Source organism: Lycium barbarum, chromosome 1, assembly GCF_019175385.1.
Source record: "Lycium barbarum isolate Lr01 chromosome 1, ASM1917538v2, whole genome shotgun sequence".
Classification (NCBI taxonomy): Eukaryota; Viridiplantae; Streptophyta; class Magnoliopsida; order Solanales; family Solanaceae; genus Lycium; species Lycium barbarum.
The window spans coordinates 9,362,281-9,382,807 of NC_083337.1; positions in this window are offsets into that span (position 1 = coordinate 9,362,281).

Here is a 20,527-nt window from a genome sequence, read left to right on the forward strand (position 1 = left end):
GGGATTCGTCCGATCCAGCAACAACCATCATGATCTTAAGTTTCTTGTCAGGAAACCGAGGATATCCTTGCCCTCGGCTTTGCCCATATACACTATTACTAATTAATTGACATAATCTATGATTAGGTGCATGTTAATGACGGCCTTTTAAGTGTAAAATGCATATGGATAAAGGGAAAAATAAGGCGGATTTTCATCATAATTGTGTACGGTGAGAACTTGGAAAGCTCTCCTCGGTTCATCGAACACGTGTACGGGGTGATTATTGAGGGTTAGTTCGTGAAGACGGAAGGAACAAATCGAACAAGTGCAAAGGGAGTCCGAGAATATAAGTCCAAATCACTGAAAGGTTATCTTTCCAAGATTTATCTCCGAGAATCACGCCCTCAACAGACGTGCCTGATATTTTAGGAACCATTTACCCACGTTGGAGTTCGTGTCTTTTAGTTAGAGTAGGACACTCGCACTATAAATGCATGTGTACCAGCCCCGTTAGAGGGCATCATCTTCTTCATCTCATCTGCATCTCATCAATTATCTTAATAGCAAAAGCCCGATAATTATAAAGGTTTCGTCTTTGATTATATTTAGTCCGAGCAAGGAGACAAAATCTTATCTCACTCGGACCCGCCATCTGCACTCATAGGCTATCTTCTTCACTTTTATGCTAATTATTTAATTTTCGTTCACTCGTTTTATCTTGTTAATAAGCCCGGTCACATATCTTTTAAATCGCGTACAAATTCAATTGCTGCTCTCTTTTGGGGGTAAACAGTTTGGCGCCCACCGTGGGACTAAGGATAATAGTGACGGCTTATTGATTAGACAACCTTCACTTGTTTTGTTCGTTTTTGTGATTTCAGGATCATGTCAAATCTAAGCCATTCCGTTCACCTCAACGAAAATAAATCTAGTGAACACAACGCAAACCTCAACGGGGTACCACCTAACAACGCACCCGTCGTTGATCCCGTGGGCGACCAGCACGCGTGCTAATAGAGCATATAGGCGTAGAGCCCCCGGAGGGGAGGCGGCGGAAATTAATTTACGTATGATTTATAATTTGCTGCAGGAACACCACGTCACCATGCAGCAACAACAAGAAGCCACTGTGCGACTTCAAAGGGATCTCAGTGATGCGTTGGCACCAGAATCGGACCGATGATCAGAACTAGTTCGAAGGGAAATAGAGGTCGGCGACAGTCACGACAGGACGACCATGGGCAAGTCATCATAGATGATAAGAATGCTCGAAGCCTTGACCAAACGGATAGATTCCAACGAGAAAAATGTGGATGACTATAACTCCCGGGTGGTTCAAATCCCGGGAGCGCCTCCAATTCTCACCGGACAAGAAACCAAATACATTGTGAGGAGGCCATTCTCGTGTGCCGCACCAAAGCTGATCCCAAAGAGATTCAAAATGCCAGATATACGGAAATACGGCGGAACAACCGACCCACAAGAGCACATTACCCCTTATCATGTGCTATAGTCGGCAACGATCTCGAGGAAGATGAGATTGAGTCAGTGAGCTTGAAAAAGTTCGGTGAAACCTTGACCAAATGGGCCATGAAGTGGTATTGTTCGTTACCCCAACACTCCATCCCATCCTTTGAGCTACTTGCGGATGCCTTCGTTAAAGCTCACGCGGGGGCACGGAAGATACAAGCACAGAAGGCGGACATATTTAAGATTTTCCAAAGGGACGACGAGTGGCTCAGAGAGTTCGTTACCAGGTTCCAACAGGAAAGAATGTTGTTACCCCCGATCCTTGATGAATGGGCCACCCAAGCATTCACGAAGGGACTTAATCCCAGAAGTTCCAATGCATCCCTCAAACTGAAGGAAATTTTGTTGGAATTCAGTGCTACCACTTGGGCAAATGTGCACAACAGGTACTAATCAAAAATCAGAGTAGATGATGATCAGCTTGGGCTCCCACCGGGTCCAGTAACCTGGACAAGGCACGACAGATTAAAAAAGGCATTTTAGCCGGAATATAACCCTCCGGATAGGTATCACCCTTACCCGTCTGTGAGGCCCGGTTTTCGGTAGAAAAGCAGGAGTAACCCCGATCTTAGTATGAACCGAGGAGACAGGCGGATTGAGCGAAGAGATAGGCGGATTGATCGAGGTTCGTCTAGCAGAGGCCTACAATACAAAACCAACACCACCGCAATATCACATACGGGAGAAAGCCCTAGGTTGTCGGAATATAATTTCAATGTCGACTCATCAGCCCTGGTGGCGGCTATTGGAAAGATAGAAGGAGCGACATGGCCGAAACCGCTCCGAACCGACCCTTCACAGCAGGATCCAAAGTTGATATGTGACTATCATGGTACCCACGGGCATCGGACCGACGATTGCAGGGGATTAAGGGATAAAGTAGCACGGTTACTTAAAAATGGCCATCTCAGAGAATTCTTGAGTGAACGAGGGAGAAATAACTATAAGAACAGGGACGGTAACAAAAAGGTTGAGCCGGAGGAACCACAGCATTTAATCAACATGACCATTGGCGGGGTTGAAATACCCCGGGGACCTGTTATGAAGAGGACGAAGTTCTCTATCATAAGGGAAAAAAGGAGCAGGGACTACGTACCGGATGGATTCATTTCGTTTAGTGACGAGAAAGTGAAAGGCATCACCCAACCTCACATTGACACCCTGGTAATCTCTGTACTTGTAAATATAACTCACGTTAAACGTATTTTAATTAATCCAGGTAGCTCGGCAAATATCATCTGATGGAAGGTCGTCGAACAACTTGGTGTGTTGGACCAAATCATACCAACAACCCGGGTCTTGAACGGGTTCAACATGCCATGTGAAACCACCAAAAGAGAGATTACCTTGCCCGTGAACACAGTCGGAGTTGTGTAACATGCAAAGTTCTACGTTATTGACGGAGATATGAAGTACAATGCCTTGTTCGGGAGACCTTGGATACAGATGATGAAAGCAGTGTCTTCCACATTATACCAAATGCTGAAATTTCCGACCCCCAATGGGATAAAAATAATCCGGGGGCAGCAGCCAGCTGTTAAAGAGATGTTCGCAGTCGAGGAAGCAGCGCCAAAAGAACCCGCACCGAAGGATCCAATAGTAAGTCGCACTCAAAAATTCAGACACGGACAAATAGCGATCACAGAATGCGGTGGCTGAAGAGGGAGATAACTTCGGCATACCGAGATCCTTCGTGTTGCCGGACGAATTTGATGCAATGAAGTCAACAATAGAAGAACTGGAACAAGTTGTCCTCTTCGTTCATCTCCCGGAGAGAAAGGTATACCTGGGCACGGGACTTACCCTGGAGCTCAGGAATAAATTAATTGAATTTCTGCTAATTCGGATTGTTTTGCATGGTCCCATTTAGACATGACAGGAATCTCACCAGAAGTAACCACTCATTGATTAAGCTTGGACCGGAGTTTCTCCCCAGTGAAATAGAAACGAAGGCCAATGTCAGAAGTCAAGCACGCGTTCATCAAAGAGGAGGTAACGAAGTTATTAAAAATAATGTCCATCTGGGAGGTTAAGTAACCGGATTGGTTAGCCAATGTGATCGTCGTACCGAAGAAAGGTAACAAATTATTGACTTTAAAGATTTAAATAAGGCGTGTCCGAAGGATTCTTTCCCTTTGGCTCACATCGATCGTATGATAAATGCGACAACCGAACACACTCTATTAATTTTTATCGACGCATACTCTGGGTACAATCAGATCTGAATGAACCCGGCGGATCAAGAGAAAACATCCTTTATAACTCGATATGGAACTTATTGTTATAATGTCATGCCTTTCGGATTAAAATATGTCGGGGCCACCTATCAACGCCTAGTTAACAAAATGTTTGAAGAACAGATAGGGAAAACGATAGAAGTTTACATTGACGACATGCTAGTTAAGTCCCTGGAAACAGAGGACCATTTAAAGCATTTGCAGGAAACCTTCGATGTAGGGGTGGGCGTTCGGTTTTTCGGTTCGGTTTTATCAAACTTCGGTTTGGGTATTTCGGGTTCGGTTTTTTGAAGGTGGACACCAAACACCAAACCAAACTAGTTCGGTTCGGTTCCTTTGGTTTCGGTTTTTAAAGTTCGGTTCGGTTCGATTTCGGTTTTTTCAATTCGGTTTTTTAATTATAATATTAGAAGCGATTCCATTGACACTAATTCATATTCTCAAAAGCAATAAAACATAAAACTGATAAATTGAAATCAAAATCAAACAAACAGGATACACAAGAACAGAAAACTATAATCTTGACATAGTATTACTAGGTATTATATACATACCGTAAGAATAATTAAGAAAACACTATTACTAGGTGTTATATACATACCGTAAGAATAATTAAGAAAACACATAAAGGACATACATTAATCCTAAAGAGACATCCTAGTTACCTTTCTTTGTTAAGGATATTTGATTTTTTCAATTGAAGTGAAAAATTAGGGATACAAATGCAAAAGAGGACATTAACAATTGGGTTTTTTTGGCTTTAAACTTAATGGGCCTGGACTATTTTAATTTTTTTGGGTAATGTATTAAATTTCGGTGCGCTTCGGTTTTTCGGTTCGGTTTTATCAAACTTCGGTTCGGCTATTTCGGTTTCGATTTTTTGACGATGGACACCAAACACCGAACCAAACTAGTTCTGTTCCGTTCGGTTCGATTTGTTGAAGTTTCGGTTCGGTTTTTCGGTTTTCGGTATTTATGCCCAGCCCTACTTCGATGTTCTGCGCAAATACAACATGAAACTGAATCAGGAAAAGTGTGCCTTCGGAGTAGGGTCGGGCAAGTTTCTAGGGTTCATGGTGTCAAACCAAGGAATAGAAATTAACCCGGATAAGATAAAATCCATCAAAAAATCAGGGTAGTCGAAGACGTGAAGGGCGTACAGAGACTAACCGGGAGAATCGCGGCCTTAAGCAGGTTCATTTCCAGATCCTCCGACAAAAGTCATCATTTTTTCGCCCTACTCAAGAAAAAAAATGACTTCGTATGAACGCCTGAATGTCAACAAGCCCTAGATTAATTGAATCACTATTTGTCAAGCCCGCCCCTACTGCACACGCCAAAGGCCGATGAGCAGTTGTACTTGTACCTGGCCGTGTTCGAGATTGCGGTAAGCGGTGTCCTGCTTCGAGAGGAAAAAGGTACGCAATTCCCGGTCTATTATGTTAGTAGAACTTTAGAGGACGCTGAGAAGCGTTATCCCCACCTAGAAAAGTTTGCATTAGCATTGTTGAGTGCACCTAGAAATTTGAAACCATACTTCCAATGTCACCCCATATGCGTAATAACCACTTACCCGCTAAGAAACATAATGCATAAACCAGAATTATCCGGTAGTCTAGCAAAATGGGCGGTTGAAATCAGCGGGTGTGACATCGAGTACAAACCAGGTACAGCCATAAAGTCTCAAATCTTGGCAGACTTCGTGGCAGATTTTACGCCCGCAGTGTACTCGAAGTTGAAAAAGAACTATTATTAACCTCGGGTAAAACAACAGGGGTCTGGACCTTATATACGGATGGTACATCCAAGGTAAAGGGGTCCGAACTCGGTATCATGCTGATCAATCTATAAAAACACCGTCAAAATTGACTAACAATGAAGCCAAGTACGAGGCCTTGATTGCAGGTTTAGAGTTGGCCCGGGGACTGGGAGCTGAGGTCATTGAAGCAAAATACGATTCCCTCCTGGTCGTGAACCAAATTAATAGGACTTTCGAGGTCAAAGAAGATAGGATGCAGAAATATTTGAAAAAGGTTCAAGTGGTCTTACACCGGTTCAAAGAATGGATGATACAACATACCCCGAGAGAGCAAAACACTGAGGCAGATGCTTTGGCAAACCTGGGTTCCTCGGTAGAAATTGAGGGACTAAACTCGGGCGTTGTTGTCCAGTTGATGAGTTCGGTATAGAAAGTAATCAAGTCGAAGTCAACGCAACAAGCTTGACTTGGGATTGGCGAAACAAGTACATAGATTATTTAGTGAATGGAAAGCTGCCCACGGATCCGCAGGAATCACGTGCATTACGAACTAAAGCAGCAAGATACTGCATGGTCGATGGTAAGTTGTACCGACGTTCTTTCTATGGCCCCCTCGCCAGATGTTTAGGGCCCGGAGAAGCCGACTATGAAATGCGAGAGGTACATGAGGGAACATACGGCAATCGTTCCGAAGCAGAATCGTTGGTCCGAAAGCTGATCCAGGTAGGGTATTATTGGGATCATATGGAAATGGATGCGAAGAACTTCGTCCGCAAATGCGACCAATGTCAAAGACACTCCCCCGATGATACACCAGTCGGGGCGAATTGCTTCACCCGGTAGTTTCCCCATGGCCTTTCGTGAAGTGGGGAATGGATATAGTCGGACCTCTACCGTCGGCATCAGGTAAGGCTCGCTTTATATTATTTATGACAGACTATTTTTCTAAGTGGTTTTAAGCACATGCATTTCAAAAGATCCGAGATAAAGAGGTCATCAATTTCATATGGGACCACATCGTTTGCCGGTTCGGTATCCCGGCCGAGATCACAAGTGACAATGCTCTTCAATTCATTGGACCTAAGGTAAACGATTTCCTCGAAGGACTGAAGATAAAGAAAATAATGTCAACTCCGTATCACCAGAAAAAAAAAAAATATATATATATATAATAATAATAATCAGAAAATTGTAACACAAAAAGAGTTGTAAGTTGGTTAGGAGTAAAACCACATAGAGGTCGAAAACTGAAAGAAAATAAAGGGGTGGAAAGAAAAGAGGCGAATTAAGGTGACAAGATGTTGTAGTGTTCAAGGAGGGTGAGTCACTAATATCCAAAAAGTATCCGACCCGTCCCTAAACCTACATTACAAGCCGAAACAAGTCCTAATGTGATCACAACCGAACGATCCTAGGATGAGAACATAGAAAATAAGGGCAAGCCTATGGTATTTGCATGTGTAGATATGAATTCTTTGTGAGTGTGAGTGTTTTTCTCTCCTCTTTCATCTTCGTCCCATTCTTGTCGTATATATGTGTGTTGGGACATTCTTTGGTCTATGTGAGGGCATAAGGATGAGAATTGAACAAAATAAAATGACCGCCTAAAGTAGCGTTTGTGTGCACCATAATATGTTCGATAATGCAATGTCATTCATTGAAGCTTCATTGTTAGTCGTAGTGTTCTTGAGTTGTGCATATTGCTTTAAAGTAGAAAGTTGGGGTGGTCGTGTAAAGGAAAACATGCATGCCGGTAGTTCAGAGTCAAAACCAATGTAGACATTGTTACTCTATGATATCTAGGTATTAGATTGAGTCGTTGTTTTGTATGGCTTGCTTGAGGACAAGCAAATACTTTAAGTTGGGGGTGTTGATGTGGCGTGATTTTACGCCACAATCGACGCTTTTCGGCTATAAGTTTTACTTGTTTTTAAGCAAGTCTATGTTATTTTATGTGTTTTTTAGTATGTTTCAGGTAATACGGGGTCCCTAGAGCCAAAGTGTGGAAAACAAGCATAAAAGAGCAAAAAAAACTGCAAAACTGGAAACAATTGGACATTCTGGAAAAATTCGTGGAAAAGTACTCTGCGCATTCGCGCAGGTATCCCACGCGTTCGCGCCGATGCGCGTTATTAAGTCCACGCAGTAACGACACGCGACCGCGCTGAAGGAAGAGCGTGATTCTACGCGTTCGCGCATCTACGTGGCGCGTTCGCGTAGAAGGAATTTCTGCCCAGTTCGACCAGAACATGGGTTTTGACGATTTCTTCCATTCCAGTTCCTATAAAAAGAAAACTAGGGTTTTCTAAACACATCTTTGGCAGTTTTCACAAGATTGGAGGCTAGGGTTTCATCACCAACACCTTGGAAGAGAAGATTTGGAGACACCAATGAGAAATTCTTTACCCATTTCTTCTACTCTTGCTATGTATTGAATATTTATGTGTGTAGTATTTCATTTCAATACTTGAATCTCGTTTATGGAAATAATTTTTATTAAAGTTTGGATTGAATCTCTTGTTGTGCTTATGTGTTGAATGATTTTATTCCTAATGAAGTGAGTTATTGTTTCTTTAATTAATCTCATTTTGAATGATTCTTAAGGGAGTAGCTAACCCTAAGACTTGCCCATTTATTTCGGTTTAAACTTGGAAGAGGCAAACTCGGGATTGGGAAAGATTAATTAACAAGAATTTGGGGCGTTAACCCTCATCTAATGGAAATCGACCTAGGGATAGGCGACACCACTTGTAGCCATATTCGGGTGTTCTTAATGCTCCTAATTGCTTTAGGGATATTCAATTAGGTAGTCTAGTTAGTCTTCGGAAGAAGATAATTTAGAGTCATTATCCGAGGCTAAGTAATATAAACTCACCATTATTTGTAAATCATGAAGTACATTGGATCGTTACTTGAGCGTAGTTTCCCTTGTAGCCATTGATCATTTTACTTGCTTTCTAGTTTAGTTTACATTTTTGCATTAGTTATAATTTTCTCTCAAACAAAACCAAAATATCATCTATCGTTTGGCTTTAGCTATTATTGGTGAAAATTCCTACTTTTCCTAATCGCCTACATATTGTTCTCTGTGGGATTCAACCCCGACTCATAGTTGGGTAAATTATATTTGCATACGACCGTGCCCATTCTAATTAATAGGGTGGATTTGGACGTTATCAACAGCCAGAGTCCACGAACAAAACTATCATTCAGAACTTGAGGAAGCGTCTGCATGAGTCTAAAGGCAGATGGAGAGAGGTTCTCCCCGAGATATTATAGGCGTACAGAACAACGTCGAAGTCGAGCACTGGAGAAACACCATTTTCTCTGGTGTACGGCACAGAAGCTCTAATCCCGGTGGAAGTAGGCGAACCCAGCTTCGGATTCCAATACACCACGAGAGAATCAAACGACAAAGCTATGGCTATAAAGCTCGATTTAACGGAGGAATTGCGCGAAGCCGCTTTAGTCCGATTAGCGGCCCAAAAACAACGAATGGGCAGATACTACAACCAAAGGGCGAACCTCCGATAGTTCCAAATCAGGGACTTGGTCCTTCAAAAGGTAACGCTGCATACGAAGAACCCCAACGAAGGAAACTCGATCCAAATTGGGAAGGATCGTACAAGATAACCGGAATAACGGGCAAAGGGTCTTATCAGCTTGAGGCAATGGACGGACAACAGGTGCCGAACAATTGGAATGTGGTGCACCTAAAGAGATACTATTGCTAAGGTACAAACTTCACCCTGGTAAATTTCTTGAACATTATTTAACCCCTGCAGGTAGTAGCACAAACGAAGCTGTGATAGCCAGATTTAGGTCGAAAAACACGTGTTGCACTCTTTTTCCCTTTGCCCGATTTTGTCTCAACTTGGGTTTTCCGGCAAGGTTTTTAACGAGGCAACAATGTACAGTGTGTTACTAAAAATATCGAAGACTAGCTATGAGCTGGGACTGGGGACTCCTCGGTATCAACGACTATTTCTTCTCATCTTTCAAACATGGGGGGACTAGCCATATAGCCCCGTGAGATGAACCGAGGGCATTGAAGGTTTTGTGTTAGATTACCTTTGTAATGGCCAAACGACCGAATGAGTCAAGCCCAGAAAGATTATTTGTAAGGGCCAAACGACCGAATGAGTCATGCCCAGAAAGATTATTTGCAAGGGCCGAACAACCGGATGAGTCGTGCCCGGACAGATTATTTACAAAGGCTAGACTATTAAATAAGTCATGCCCTTAGGTTTTGTAACCATTTGTGATTATGAAATGAGAAAGACACTTCGGTTCAAACATTGTGATTTCAATTTCGAGTCAAAACGTTGTTCATATTTCTACTTACTCCCTTTTAGCAAGGGACTCTCCGCTGCAATAAAACAAAATAAACTACTAGCCCAAACAAATTCTTTTAAACTTTGTAAGAGAATTAAGCTCGATGCAAACATAAAGGCGCCAACAGTCCGGACTGAGCCTGAAGCACTATCTAAATTCTTTTAAGGTTATAAAATATCGACCTAAAATGCCTAGTAAGATCCGGAGACGTCCGAATTCACGATCATAAAGTAAGGCCCGTGATAAAGTAAAACGACCTCAAGTTGATAATACTCGAATTTCACATTGCTATAACTTCGGTTTGTCAGTCCGAAAACATAAACATTGTATTCGGCCTAAGCATCAAAAGAATAAAAGGTTACACCAAAAACTGTCACTTTCCCAGAATATGCCGAATCATTCATAATTTTACATCGGCCCAAAACATGCCGAATCATTCACAATTTTACACAAGGAGTCAAAAACAAAAACAAAAACACAAACAAAAACTAAAGGGGGATTACTCCGCTCCCGAAGAGGCCAAATCATTAAAGTTCGAGGGGTCATCCCCGGAGCTTTCACCATTAACGGCCTTATTCGTCTTGGCCTCCATCTCCTCTCCCTGAGCAATCTTGGCCCCAATGACCTCGAGGCCTTACTCATGGATCTCACGGAGAGTGTGAACCCGAGTAAGACATTTCATATTGTCACGACCCAGACCCGTGGGCCGCGACTGGTGCCCTATAGGGACACCCGAACAGACATACATATCCAGTCATCATAGCCAAACTTAATTCAGATTTCATAATAGTTATTTCAAACGTAATTTAAATCAAAACTTGTCTTAAGCGGTCGTGCATATCAAAATATCATATCGGAACAGATAGAAGCGGCGGAATGCACATCGCCGATCACATGTACAAATATAAACATAAGGGCCGTTTTGGCCACCATAACAAACGGACCGCATTAAGACACAGATCGTAATCAAAACAGACACATATAGGACCCTCGACCCACATATATGACTACAGGCCTCTACAAATACAAAACGAAAACTTATGACGGGACACGGCCTGTAGACATTCCGAGGACAGACTGCTCTGGTACCACTTTCATTCTCAATATGAATTCCATCCTACCCACAACTAGAATACAACATAAATTCAATCCACCATAAGCATACAATATATATATACACACGGCCATGCACCATACTCCATACCCACTTTGCAAACTTCCATGTTTTCATGAATTCTACTCATTTCCATATACTATAACACAAACAAACCTTCATAACATAATAACATGGAATAAATTCTTACCTTTTTCTCCAATCTTCTTCACTTGAATAAATTGTCATATTGAAGAAACAAATGCTCTATTCTCCCAAACAATTGCACCATGTTGTAGAGGACCCTTAATTTGGTGGAAATACCACAAGACAATAATTTTTGGAGGGAGATTTTTTATGGTGATTTGGTGAGCTCATGGCCGAATGGCCCTCTTTCTTCAGCTTTGTTGTTCTTGTGTTCTCCTTATTAATTTCATGAAGGTTCTATATGGATAAAGACCAATATTTATGTCAATTACAACACATGGGAAAATATTCATTAATTGGGTGGGCTTGGGCAACTATGTGGCCAGCCACACCTCTTTGAATTGGGCCTTATTTTCATCTTTTATTTTTTGAGCCCAATTAGTTATAATTCTCGTTTTGTAATTCCCGAAACTAATTTTCAAAATTCCAATTTTGCCCTTGGTCTTCCTCCGAGTTTCCACACCAATATTTTTCATGAAAAACACACACACATATTAATTCAAACCAACATATCACCTTATTCCATACAAATCAAAATTATTCTGAATTTTCCCGAATACACGAAAATACGGGGTATAACACATATGCTCGGCCTTCAGAATGAAACAATTGGTGGCCGCCTAGACATCAGCAACAGCCAGATCTTGGATCCGACGATGGGCTATCAAGTACTGGTTCAGTTGGGTGGTCAGATCTTCAACGGCCTTGGCTTGATCATCTGCTGCCTTCTGGGCCATTTCCAGAGCCTTTCCCTGTGCAGAACGCTCGGCCATCAACCTTTTAAATTCGGCCTTAAGAGCGTTAAGCTCCTGCCTAAGTTCAGAGATGGTAGCCACTCGTTCTTTAAAGGCCTCGGAATAAACCTCGACCTCCATGACTAGCCTTTCTTTATCTACCTGAAGGATGGTGTATTTCTTAGCCATAGCCGCCAATTCATTCCCCGCTCGGAGGTTCCCTTTCCTGGCAAAGGCAAGCTCAATTATTTCTGGCAACATTAAGATCGGCCTTGATGCCGTCAACCTCGACTTTAAGGACGGAAGCCTCATGAGACTCCGATAGCCGCTTTTGGGCCTCTCACAGAAGGGTCTCAAGCTTGTGGGTTTCACATATTTGAGCATCCAATTGACCTCGGGCATCGTCAAGCTGACTTCGCAGCTCACCACTCTCCTTTGAACCTCGGAGAAATCCCTCGTGCAGCAAAACCACGGCTGCCATTTGGGAATTGGTTAATATGACAATTTAGAAGGTATGAAATAAAAGGGGAAGTCACCAGTACATACCCGGTTGCTGGCATGCATACTCTCATTCAGGAGACACTGCCACGATACATCATCCATCTTTTCACGATCTTCATGGGACACCAAAGGTCGGAGATAATTGGCCACACCAACCAGACGGTTAAAAAGTGTGTATCCTCCGGTACAGAAACAATGGGAGACCTCATCCTCTTCAGGTCAACGCTTGGAGCGGGAAACGTACCTACAAGGTGGGGGCGAGAACCCGATTCAGTAATATGCAAAGGCCATCTCCTACCTTGGGGGATCGGCAGATTAAAACCCGAGGGATCAGCACTAACAACATTTGTCGGGGCAGCCTCTTCCAATATAGTATCTAGGTCTTCCCGGTGTAAAGAGAGGGAAGAAGACCCGGGAAAATTACCCGCATCGGTGGCATGTTCCTCATCGGTTTGATCTTCATCGATAGTTATGACATCGCCAGAAATCCGGACTGGGCTCTCCAAAGGCTGTTGGGAGCCAACTTGCGATACCCCCGATGGGTAAACGCGCTGCAAGTTCACGTCGGCCACAGTAGGGTTAACCACGAGTGGTGCAGTTTGTTAAACTCAGAAGGTGATCACGAAGCCATCTTCATCCTTCTCGGACACATCCTTCAATGACCGTAAAGGTTCACTACGAGCCGTGGCCGGTTTCCTTCTTTTTGGGCCCGTGAAAGATGAAGGTTGTGAAGATCTTCTCCGTTTCCTACTCGGGGCCACCTCGGCAACAAGTTGCTCGGTGTTGGCCAAATCGAACATCGAACTCCCTCTGGGGACTCAGGCGGAGGATCCCTCATTTGGATCTTGTTTCGCTTTAAGCCTACGAATATAACAGGAAGTCACGAGCCCCCGCCCCCGCCCTTTCCAAAAAAAAAGGGCAAAACTAGGGGTGTAAAGCCGAATTAAACTCACCGTGATTTTTCACCTCCCATTTTCCCAACGACAAATGGCTCCAAGATCGAAGCACATGGGGGCATTGGGCCATGAGGTCCTTGAACCACTCTTCGAGGTTGTCAATAAAGCGGAGAACCCATTTTTTGGCTACAAATCAAAAGAAAAACGTAAATAGGAGCTTGGGAATGAACCGAAGAATATTTGAGCATCGAAGTTACTTACGTCGTTTGTTCCACTTCTCGGGGAAGGGGCGATGACTCGGAGGAATAATTTCCTCGGTCTTGACACGGACGTACAGCACCAAGTATCCCCTGTCTTTGTCATCCACGCTGGAAAGGATTGGAAACTTTTCACGCTTCAAAAGCTTCACTATGCCCCCGCGAAAGAAATGGGGCGAGTAAAGCCGGATCAAATGATCCAAAGTGAACTAGGCATTGACTTCGTTGGCCAAAAACCGAATGCATGTGACCACTCGCCACACATTAGAGCCAATCTGCCCGAGGCACAGTTGATATGTCCGGCACATATCCAGAATGACTTCGTCGATGGCCGGCTTCAAATTAAACGTGAAGGGGAAAGTGTACATGCTTGAATACCCCTCCACGTATGTCGTAATATCATCGTTAGGGCCCGAGATTATGATCTCCGAGGGGTCATATCTCCACTCACCAGCTAGTGGGGGTGTTGGACTGACATTCCAGCCACACTCAGCTCGGACCTTTGACAGAACCGCCTCGGTTATAGCTGTGGGGTAACACCTAACGTCATAATCCCGTCCGCGTTGTCTCCTTTCGGGGGATTCTCAGGAGAAAACTCTGAGTCGAAGTTATAGGACAGCGGCATCACATCCCTTCCTCGAGGTTCGTAACGAACCTCGGTATCCGCCTCGACAGTAGTGTCGACGGCACGAGGGGAATCGGCCGGAGTATTCTCACGGGAAAAGGTCTAGAACTTGAAGCCATTTTTTCCAAGAAAAGGTAGAACAAGTATCTGGGGAAATCTCAAAAGAGACTTGAAAGGCAAACAAAAAATGGTTAAATATATGAAGATCAAACGGAAAAACAAAGGAATTTGGTGAGAAGTTAAAAGTCGGAAGGATGAAGATTTAAAGGTTTAAAGTTTTGGAGAGTTGAAGAAAGTGGAGGGAAGATTTCGAAAATGGAAAGTGAAGGGAAAGGCTGTGAACGGGTATTTATAGAAGTAGGAAAACGCTTCCCATTCGTCGCCTCCCACACGACCGGTCGCGAAATGACACGTGCCCCGTACTGATCAATGAGGGACTGACGCGTGCCCCGAAGCGACCAATCGGGAACCGAAGCGTCCCTCGTGTGAGTAAGAAGTGACGTGATGCGACATTTGAATTTCCGGCATATTCCCAATGTGTGTTGCTTAATAGTTAAGTTTGAGCAGTTTTTCTCCGAGCCAAATTAAGTTCGAAAAAGACAAATCGAGCTACGAACCAATTCAGAAACAAAAATTCAATTCAATTAAGCATCCGTACAAGAAAATTGACGTAGGTCAAAACGTCCGAACAAAGCAAATCAACTAAAATTGACATCGGTCAATAGGACCGTATAAAGCAAATCAACAAGAATTAACATGAGTCAAAACAACCGTACAAAACAAAATCCTAAACATCCGGGATCTAGACCTCGTCATCCTTAGGCTCGTCACTTTCTCCGGATATAGTTGCTTTAAGTCAATCGTTCTCTGTTCAGAGTCGGGCAATCACCTAGAGAAAGTTCTCCTTTGTTCAGGTCGGAGGAGGAGCACCGTCACGGGGACTAGCAACAACCTCTTCTTCGGGATCGTCTTGGATCTCCACGATCGGGATGGGACCTTCCCCCGAGGATACTCTCCGGTAGACCCGGCGAGATTTGACCCTAGCACCAATTTCCGGGGTAACGGCTGATGCCTCCGGGTTGACTCTTCTCTTCGGCACCTTGGCTGAACCAGCAGTGCTTCCTTCGGCAGCGTCTTCAGGGTTTACTTTGGCAACCCTTGCCGTCGGTGCCTTCTTTACCGGAAGCCCTGTTACACGAAGAAACAAGTTAAATTGGTGAACTGTAAATAATGGTAGAAAACGAATGGGATTTACCATGATTCTTGCCCCTCCATCCAATCGGGCCTAGGTCTTTCCAAGAACGACCTACGTGTTCAGCAGCACCCAACACGGTGGTTACCCATTCAAAGATCCCGGGTAAGAGTTCGGGTTCAACAGCAGTTGGTTCGAAATTCCACTCCTCCGGTAAAGGATCGGGGTTGGCAGGTTGCAATTGGGTCGTTCTCATCATAACGAATCGATGCAACCATCCCCGATCAAAGTCATCCTCGGGGTCGATCAGGTCCCAAGGGATCAGATGCACAATGCCCCCACGGATGACCCGGGGAATATAAATATGGATTAAATGGTCCAAGGTAAATAGGACTCCGGCCATACCGGTCAAAAATTGGATGCAATAAACGAGTCGCCATATCTGAGGTGGAATTGCCCAACGCAAATCCGGTAACGTCGGCACAGATCTTCGATCACCTGGGGGACCGAAAACGTAAACCCGATGGCAAATGGGTAAGTGTATACGAAAGAATAACCTGGGACGTGGTGATCAATCCGCACGCCCTGCCCAACAGGTAAAATCTCAACACCATCATCCAACTGGCACTCTCTCCTTACCCTGGGAATTGTGGCGTCAACAACGTAAGATTCAAAATGCCTCACATGGTCGTAGTGATGGCCAACCTTGCAATCATCCTCATATTTGAACACAGCCGGAACGATTTCAGCCACTTGGAGCTCTAGGTCTTTCGTGATAGAAGGTTCAGTAGAAGATGGTGGAGGAGAAGGTTCAGTAGGAGATGGAGGAGGAGAATTTGGAAGCGCAGTATCGGTTAACAATAATGGAGAAGAAGACATCATAAACGAGGGTATGGAAGGCAAACAAGCATCGAAGGCCTTCAGAATATGTGAAGAACTAATACTGTGCATGGCTTTATATAATGAGAAGGTTGAATTTGAAAAGGTCTCTAGTAACGTTAGAATACAGAAGGCCAAAGGATTCTGACAAGTGCACGTTTCTAAGGCAGACAACGGCACAACATTAATTATGCTCAGACTCAGGTCAGTCAGTTACGCGATCAAAGTAAAACACGGTCTTGGGGGAGAACGATGTCTTTCCGATCCATTTCCCGCATCCATTTCTTTACTCCGGAAAATGGAGGGACTATCTGTGTGCGGTGAGAACTTGAAAAGTTCTCCTCGGTTCATCGAAGGCATGTACGTGGTGATTATCGAGGGTCGGTCCGAGGAGACTGAAGGAATAAATCGAACTTGCACAAAGGGAGTCCGAGAAGATAAGTCCAAATCTGTCAAAGGTTATCTTTCCCAGATTTATCTCCGAGAATCACGCCCTCAACAGACGTGCCCGATATTTTAGGAACCATTTACCCACGTTAGAGTTCGTGTCTTTTAGTTAGAGTAGGACACTCGCACTATAAATGCATGTGTCCCAGCCCCGTTAGAGGGCATCATCTTTGTCATCTCATCTGCATCTCATTAATTCTCTTAATAGCAAAAGCCCGATAATTATAAAGGTTTCGTCTTTGATTATTTTTAGTCTGAGCAAGGAGACAAAATCTTCTCTCACTCGGACCCGCCATCTGCACTCACAGGTTATCTCCTTCACTTTTACGCTAATTATTTAATTTCCGTTCACTCGTTTTATCTTGTTAATAAGCCCGATCACATATTCTTTAAACCGCGTACAAATTCAATTATTGCTCTCTTTTGGGGGTAAACAATAATCTAGTCAAGCATTTTTCTCGTTGAGATTATTGAACTAGTTTAAGTCTTTTGAATCAATACATTATAGTCTTATAACAATCATCATGTGTTGAACTGGTCAGATAAATTTTTTTCCAGCAGAACCTCACAGGCGTCACAGCAACATGGGAGTATACTTTTTGAGATGTCCTCAAAACTTCCTTTTCTGAATAGGTTTAAAAAAGAAATTGATTTTTATTTTATTTATTATTCTATTTTTGGGGGAAATTTTAGGTTAAATCTTTTAAGTATAAGATTTCATAAAAGTATGCCAATATTTTTTATTTAAACTATAACAGAAGACATCACCCCAAATGAAACAAAAAGATTAATTAACAGAGAAGTGCGATTTTTCATTTTTCCTTTTTTGTTTTTGGTTTTTTTATTTCTATTTTCATCGAGGTTTTCTGTTATCTCTACTTCTAATAATGTAAAAGAATTTTTTATCATTAACTAAATCTAATTAGTTATAGTAAGTTATCTTTTATTATTTAATTATTATATCAAATTTGCTATAAACAGTTTCATATTCTCGTAGCTAAACTTATATTTTATATTATTAAGGCATTGAACTTAAAATACGTGTAGCTGCCAGCTCTGTGTGGATGAAGAAAGTATCCGAATTTTTTTTCACTTTATTTGAAATTTATCAAACAGTTAAAACCCCGTTTTCACCTTTTTTTTTTTTTTTTTTTTTTTTACTCTCAGTATATTCAAAACAATCAAATATTTTTTGCAAAAATACTATAACCAAATACAACTACAACTTCAAAAATTTCAAAATAAATACAAAATATTTTAGTTTCTATGGCCAGACGCCTACTAAGATACTTTCAGATCACGGATGAATCTAGATGGTTGATTATTTATTTAAGTGAATTCAATTATTTTTTTAGTTTATATATTTAATATTTAATTATAATAAAATTAATTTGAGTACATTTATCTATAAATTTTAAACTCGGAATTTGTTCCGTGTGATCTAAACTTGCTTTTCTTGCCAACTCTTACCACCCTGGCGGCTGCCAATCTAATACCACATTTTTTCTTCAACTTTTCTCTTCTGTTTTCAGATACTTTCACTATTTAATGAAATATTAAATAATAATGTTGCATGTTGGATTAAAACAATGACGTCCCTAAAATAAGGACAAATGGCTATACCTTAGAGATCATGATCACACCATATTTTGTCCACACTATTTTAAAATAGTAAAACGAAGCTCCACTTTTGAGAACTTTATAGTAAAAGCTACTCTAATATTTTTTTTATATTTAACTTTTTCTTTGGGTCAATTTTTCCTACTTTCCCAGACCCGTCAATTTCACCAGTGAGTGTTAAAAAAAATATTCTTCTCTCAAAAGGTTAAGGTGCCGTTTCGTCATAAAAATTTTTATTTTTTTTTAGAAAATTTTTTCACTTTTTTCGGAATCAGCATTTGACCGTGAAAATTTCAAATGCAACTTGAAGTTGTATTCCGGAATATCAAAAACTCAAAAAAATTATTTTTTAAAAAAAAATCACTTTTTTCACTTTTTTCACTTTTTTATTATTACATTTCACCAAAAACTACAATTTTAAAAACTATGGCCAAACACAACTCCAACTCCAAAATTCAAAAAAAAAAAGTAAAAAAAATTTTGGAAATGGACAAACCCGGCCTAAGTTATTTTAACCCAATATATTTGGTCCACAACAATTAGTACTTTAAAAAATGAGAAAAGACATCATTTCCCTCCTGAACTTAGTACGAAAACTCACTTTAACAACTAAACTGAACTTGTAATTATATATCCCTAAATAACTTTTAAGTTAATTAAATACCCTCTTAACGGATGACATGGCAAAAAAGTGTGATGAATTTCTCAAAAGCGCGTGGAAGGGAAAAAAAACACTAAAAGTGATTCCAGTTGTACATATGTCCTCTTTTAATTGGATGACAATTTATTATACTTAATTATACTTTTAATTTTTTTTTTCCTTTTTTCTTTTCTTTTCTCTTTTTTTTTTTTGCTTTTCCATATTTTCCGACGTCTCCATCTTTCTTTTTTTTTTTTTTTTTTTTTACCTATTTGGTTCCTCATCATCTTCTCTTTCCTCCATTTTTGATGGAGCTGGTGCCTGGTCACCTTCTCTTTCACTCACTATTTTCACCACTTTCAAGCCTCTCCTTCTACTTATAGTAGATAAAATTACTATTTTTCTTCCTCAATAATTCCCCAACAACCAGCAAAATCAACCCTAACAAGGTTTCACCCCAAATTAAAAGCACCCTTCAATCTCTCATAGATGTCGGAGCAGAGATTTTTTTTTTTTTTGAGAAATGATGACAACCCAACCGGAAAAGAGGAGTAAGTGGTTTCTTTGTACGGTCACAGAGGCGGACCCAAACGGAAGGGTTAGAGTGCACGTGTACTCTCACCATTCGAAAAAAAATTATGTATATATATGTGTATATATCTTGAGAAATTAGAATATATTTAATTGTGCATTCTAACAAACGAAAGTGTATTTGGGGCACGTTGGTTGCAACTGCTGCTTCCCTTACATGTCACCCCGGATGGAACCCAAATGTCATTTTTAAATTTTTTTTTAGCCTATTTTTAGGAAAACAATAAGCGTTAAATGAGCTCGTTCAGATCTTTCATTTGCTTCACTGTATTAAATTTTATTTATTACACATATTTGACTTATATACTTGTATTTTTGCTATTGTTACGCTATTAGTGACTGATCCGACATAATATTATCCCTCAATCGTCATTAAATTTTTTGTTAGTGTTTATGTTAAAATAATAATGCTCTGCTGTCTTAAAATTTTGGGTCCGCCTCTGTGTACGGATAAAGGTGATTTACTGGTGGTAGTAGATCTGTAATTTGAAATCAAAAGACAAGTTAAGATGAAACAAAAATGGTGAATCTTCCATGAGTTACTATTGAACCAACAAAAATTTAATCATTCTCCTCCCCTGATGCTAGGGGTGTACATAAACCGAGTTGGTTCGAATTTTTTAAACACCAAATCAAACCAATTGCGTCGGGTTTTTAAATTTATACACCAAACTAAACCAATAAAATTCGGGTTTTTCAACCTCGGGTTTTCTCGAGTTATTCGGTTTTCTCGGATGTTTCGGGTTTTTTTTCGGAATAATCTTGATACAAAACATATAACTTTTACTTCAAATATTTCTTTAGTCCTAATAAGGTACAACTATATAATCAAAGTGTTTCTTAAGAAAATAACATAAAATGTGAAAAGAGTGATGACATTGTATTAAAATATTTAACAAAAGCTAATAAAATCGGTTAAAATAAATATTGCTAATTAACAAGCCATAAAGAAAATGACCATAATCTAAAAATATTAAGTCATGCTAAAATAAGTACGACAAA